This window comes from Rhipicephalus microplus, chromosome 5 (genome assembly GCF_043290135.1).
Source record: "Rhipicephalus microplus isolate Deutch F79 chromosome 5, USDA_Rmic, whole genome shotgun sequence".
NCBI lineage: Eukaryota > Metazoa > Arthropoda > Arachnida > Ixodida > Ixodidae > Rhipicephalus > Rhipicephalus microplus.
In genome coordinates, this window is record NC_134704.1 from 215,569,057 (window position 1) to 215,575,496 (window position 6,440).

Below are 6,440 nucleotides of genomic sequence, written 5' to 3' on the forward strand. Positions count from 1 at the left end.
GCGAAAAAAGTCCAAATAAACTCTCAGCGCACTGCCTTTCATTGGTTAAGATGGAAAACGGGATCGCCTCAAAGACTGTCGGCAAAGGTGGGCGTTGTTTTCAAACCACAGATATCTCGTTTCCTTTGTTTATTGTTCTACTGAGTGCAGAAGTGAACCTAAGCAACAAAAGTGCCAGAAATTTTTCGAGATGATAATTTTATAGGCAAAGGGTGTTTAGATTTATTTTGAAGCTTTTAATGCTTGCAACAAGTGTGTTTTATGATAATCAGCATGGTGCCTCTGAAATTTTTTCCGGCTGAGCGTGTGACATCACGACTGCAGCTAAACTCAAGGTGACGTGTCGGCCTGCACATTCTGGTGCGTGCTCGGCTGGTGCATGCCTTCGTCGTCTTCTTCATCTGCTAGCACCCGAGCATGTGGGTCTGGCTAATTAGCTATTAGGCTGGGTGGTATACTTGGCTTGTTGATCCACAACATGCTATGACCAAGCTAATTACGTCAAGTCGTGGTAAGGCCGAGGTAATTATGCCACATCCTAAAAGAACCATCTCATGGCACACTCAAGACAACCCCCCCCTTCCCCCCATATGCTACGCGTGCACTTTCCTGGTCCACGTGGCGCAGTTTCGCCAGCGACGTGGGCTTATGCAGCATGATGACATGACAACACACTGTTAAGATTTCGCGCCACAACATGAGCATGGTGACATGAGACTACATGGTTACAATTTCACGCTCCGACCTGAGTGCTTTATCTGGACCACACGACGCTCCTGATTTTTCGATTCGACGGCACTTTAACGCACGCCGGCCGCTATCACCGCGACACTGTTCTCTCTCTCCTTTGAGGTGACTTTTTCCACCTGACCCAGAGGAAAACTAGGAACCGCAGTTCCGGAGGCAAAAACTGCGCGGATTTTCAACTTTTCGAAGCCTTGTTTTTCACCAGGTAATGTTATTGCTGTTTCTGTTGACGGTGTACTTGTTTGAGCACTTGTGGACACAGCAGTCGCAGTTTCTCTAATGTCTTAGAAGCTTTTCTAGCAACTACAAAAAGTAATGACGCCTCTTCGTGGCTTCGTTTTAAGCACTGCTTATGCGCAACACACTCGGCCTTTCGTGGCGTGCACTGCACAAGATTTTATCGAAGGCGTTTTTTATACGGTCGAAATTGTAGTGCTTGCAAAATGTTTCCGCGGTATTACTTCCTACGTACTTACAATGCTGTTATAGACTGTGCTCGCTCAAAGGTTAAGTTCTCGCCGCTGTGTGACTATTTTAGTCAACTCGCCATCTCTACCTGTAAAAGTGTTCGTCGCCACTGACACCACGCTACACCTTTTTTCATCTGCTTTAGTTTCGCTTTCCTGAAACGCCTCTGTTAGTTCACCTGTTTTTTTTTTGTAAGCTGAAACTGCTTTTTTTGCTTTTTTCTGCTGCTTGCTATTTTTTTGCCGTCTTCTCAATTCAAGACTCTTCCAGTGCAATATACGTTTCGAACCCGTTTTTCTAGCTGCCCTTACATTCTACTGAAGGGAGAGTGCTCAGGCAGTGTTCATTCCTTCAAGTGTCGTCGCTCAGCAGCGGAATTCTCTCCAGAATAACGGCATCGATTGTCACGTCCCAGCTTCGTTACCATCACTCACCGATGCACTTTCCTGATGCATCGACAGTCACGTTACGTCCCAGCAGCACTCTGCCATCGCCACCTTGCTTGGACGTTTTCGTACCACCTTAGATTACGAACAACCGTCCTTGGGTAGTGATTCAACCGCAGCTGATCACATTCACACCAGCTCCCACGCCGCTTTACGTCAGTGCCCATATTGTGTTTCGGCAAGTGAGCATCAGATCACCACCGCACAATTTGGTTATATGCTTAAACGTGGCATTTTTTGAGCCGTCGACCAGCCCGTAAGCGTCGACGCTAGTTCTGGTTAAGAAGAAAGACGGCTCAATACGCTTTTGCGTTGACTACCGACGGCTGAACAACATAACACGCAAAGATGTCTATCTGTTACTTCGCATAGACGGCGCCTTCAACTGCCTCAAAGAAGCCAAGCTCTTCTCTTCATTAGATCTGTGCTCCGGGAACTGGCAGGTACCAATGGCGAAGGCTATGCAACCCGAAACAGCTTTTGTTACTCCCGATGGCTTGTATGAATATAATATGTCATTCAAGCTCTGCAATGCGCCTGCCAAGTTACAGTGCATGATTGATAACATCCTCCGTGGCCTGAAATGGCAGGCTGGTATGTGCTACCTGGATGACAATGTAATATTTTCGCGTGACTTTCCGACGCATCTTCAACGCTTAAAAGCAGTCCTCACTTGCCTCAAATCTGCTCGTTTATAGCTGAATTTGAAGAAGTGTTGCTTTGGTGCTAGAAAGCTCCGTAATTTGGGCCACGTTGTACCCAAAAATGTTCTTGCTGATCCGACAAAACCTCATGTGGGTGTCGAGTTCCCTAAACCGATGACACTGAAAGACGTTCGGAGTTTTGTGGGCCTTCGTTCCTACCTACATCATTTTATTCGCAACTTCGCATTCATCATAGCACCTTTACCTGAACTCCTTCGCGGCGGCTGCGATCTCGTGGGGTGGTTATCAGCATGCGGCGATGCATTCACCACACTTCGACGCCTTCTAACTTCACCTCCAATACGGCGACACTTTGAGCCACTCGTCCCGACTGAACTGCACACGGGCACTAGTGGTGTTGGTCTCCGTTCTATGCTTGCACAGTGTAAACCTGGATTTAACGAGTACATCGTCTCTTACGCTAGACGTGCACTAACCAAAGCCGAAACTAACTACTCCCTGACCGAAAAGAAATGCTTAGCCATCATATGGGCCACAGACAACTTTCGACCATGTCTGTACGGACGCCCACTTAGCGTGGTCGCAGACAACCACGCAATATGCTGGCTTTTCGCCATAAAAGATCTACCCGGCCGACTTCCCCGTTGGATGCTACGTCCGCAGAAGTACGATATTCACGTCGTTTACCAATGTGAACGTAAACATTCTGACGCTGACGCTTTGTCCTAGTCACCTCTCCCACCTGACCATTCCTCCCCGTCTACGTCGTTCTATGACGTGTCCTTACTCTGTGTCATCGACATGCCTCTGGAGCAACAAAAAGACCCCTGGGTCATTTCTCTTCTCGATTTGTTATGTCGTCCTCCATCGCATCTTATTCCTTTGAAAACCGCCGCGGAAAATCCACCACTTTTGCATTCGAGATGGTTTGCTCTATCGTCGGGGCTATCTTTCCGAAGGGCTCAAGTGGCTCTTGGTTATTTCCTGACATCTTCGGACAGACATATGCGCATTCTTTCATGCTGATCCTCACTGTGGACATGTAAGACTACTGAAAACGTACACATGTCTGCGCCACCACTACTATCGGCATGAAATGTACCTCTTTTTGCGCCACTATATCCGCTCCTGTCGTGCTTGTCCATGGCACAAAGATACTCCTACCCGTTGTCCTGCTCTTCTGCAGCCTCTACCTTGTACTTTCAAACCCTTTGAACATGTGGGCAGTGTTCTTTATAGACCATTGCCTATCACTCGTGCTGGAAACCACTATATCATCGTCGCAATCGATCATTAGACGCGTTACGCTAAAGTTTCACCTCGGCAATCTTTAACGGCGAGTGACATCGGTTCCTTTAATTTACACCACCTCGTTCTACGTCTCGGTGCACCACGTAAACTGCGCAGCGACCGAGGGCGCGTATTTCTCTCCGAAGCCGTCGAATCACTTCTAATAGAATTCCGCATCATTCACCGCACCACCACTGCATAAAAATATTGCCTGGAGACAACAATTTTACTGAACACTGTGCAATATGCTGGCAATGTTCGTCGATTCTTTTCACTCAAACTGAAACTGCCTTATCACCTTCGTGACGTTCGCATACAATACGAGCGGCTCAGACTACCACGGAATTCTCCCCATATTTTATACTTGGTGAACGGCAGCCTTCCTGCATGCTCGACACCGCTGTTCCGTACCACCATGACGCAACTCAGTCGACAACTATTTCCGAAGCAGCTAAGTACGCGGAAGAGGGTCACCAGCTTGCTAGATTCCGCACCACTTCTGATCAAAATGCCAGAAGCACCATCGCGACAGCTGAAAGGCTCCGGCGTCTTTTACCCCTGGTTCACTTGTGTGGCTCTGGATTCCTTCCACAAGCCCTGCTCCGTCATCAAAACTTTTCTCGGAGTACCTTAACTTCTAACATCGTTGTTACATTGATGAGCCCCTTGCGGCGTCTCCTGATCAACAAGGCCGTGGACGTGAGGCTGTGCATCTAAACTGGCTCAAGCCTTACTACGACCCTACTGTAGCCTCCTGTCCCTAAGTCGCAGAGATGGCTCTTTTTCATGAGGGCAGATAACTGTAATGATAAAGATCATCAGCGCTGTTCTGCAAGGCAGAGGGTAGCACTCTCAGACAGGAAGACGATGACGTTCGTGGTTGGTGCATCGCGACGCTTGCACCAGCTCACCTTAAAGCTCGACTCAAGGCGTCACCGTTGTGCATTTTTTGCAACGAAATTGAAACAACTGAACGTTTCTTTTTATTCTGTTGTCGTTACTTTTGCCACGTTCTATTTCTCAAGTTTTGTGATCGCCCCAAAGCACTACACGATTCTCAGCGCAAAACGGGCGTGCAGTTTTCGAGAAGCTTCCGAACTTTAGTAGATCATTTTGATAAGGTAACGCCCACTCTGCGAACTGTACAGATTATTCTGGAACCTACGCCATCGCCAGCGATAACGCTAGAACATTCGATGGCAAGAGTATAAATTCCGACGCACTTCGCCGCTTGTCAGTAGTTGATCGATGGCCGACGCTCCGTTCGCCGCTATCAGTCCAAGACTGCTACTGTAATCAGACTTTCCGTTTACCGGGCACAGGTTCGCCCAAGTAAACAGTAAAATTACAACACAAAGTCTCCTGTCTTTGGCCACGTCACTACCCCGTGACATCTGGTGGAGGTGCTGTTTCTTCCATGTACCAGACGCCTCCTTCAAGCCGCGACCCCAGCCTAAGCGTCAAAGAAGACACGGACGCTAACCCTGAACAGTGAACAAGCCGTAAGCAAAGGGGGCTACAACCAGAGTACGGGCCCCTTCCTGAAGCAGCCAGGCAGATTCGGATCCCGACATCAACTACTGCAACCACGACCACCCCTGTGCAGCCTGCACCACTCCTGCTTCGGCAACCCAAAGAGCCGTCAACTTTCCGCGATTCGCCACTGGAAAACCCGGAAAGCTGGATCGAAAGGTTCGACCGCATCGCCACCTTCAATGACTGGACAGACGATGACAAGCCTCCGGCATGTGTATTTTGCCTTGGAAGATGCTGCTCGGACCTGGTTCGAGAATCAAGAGCGAAGCCTTACAACGTGGGACGTCTTTAGCGCCAGGTTCCTCACCACTTTCGCAAGCGCGGTGCGCAAGGAGAAGGCCGCATCTTTTCTTGAAACCCACATGCAGATGCCAAACAAAAACGTGGCGCTATTCACTGAAGATATGACTAAACTTTTCCGCCACGCTGACTCCGACATGTCCAAGGAGAAGAAGGTCCGCCTGCTCATGCGAGGATTAAAGCAGGAACTCTTTGCCGGGCTGAGTAGAAACGCATCAAAGACCATCGCCGAATTCATTTCAGAAGCATCTACGATAGAGAAGAGGCTCGAGATGCGCACGCGGCAATATAACCGCAGCTTCTCGTCTACCAGTTACGCCGGCATTCAAGCGCTGGGAACCACTGACTTGCGTGAGACGATCTGAGCGATCGTGCAAGAAGAGCTGCGAAAATTTCTTCCTTCAGCGCAGCCTCACGTGGAATCCATCGCGGACGTCGTACGCCAGGAGATCCAGCAATCGCTGGGCGTTCCTCAGCCTCAAGAGCCTCAGCTGCAAGCCATGAGCTATGCTGCTGCAGCCCGCCGCCACACCCCTCCTCCACGCGCTCGCCGAAACGCTGCCCCATCGCACTTCTGGCGCCAGGCGCCACCACCACCCCCACCGACGTCCTACCGTTCACCAGCGGCCCAGCGCAGTGCGCCGAGGAAGACTGACGTCTTGCGCATCCTTGACCACCGCCCGCTCTGCTACCACGGCGGCGAGGCCGGACACACATACCGCCGTTGCCAGTACCGACAGATGGGACTTCCTGGCTTCGCCGTCAGTGCACCGCGTCCGCAGCCAGGAGAACGGCCACGTGACATCGCCGACTACCTGACAGGAACTCAATGGACACCACGAAGTTCTTCCCGTTCGCCGTCGCCCAGCCGCCGCATGTCACCTCACCCATAGCCGTACTTTGGCCCAACGTGGGGCCGGTCTCCTAGCCCGTATCTGGGAAACTAAGAGCAGCAATCGATGGAGGTGCGGTTGCTGTGCAACGAACT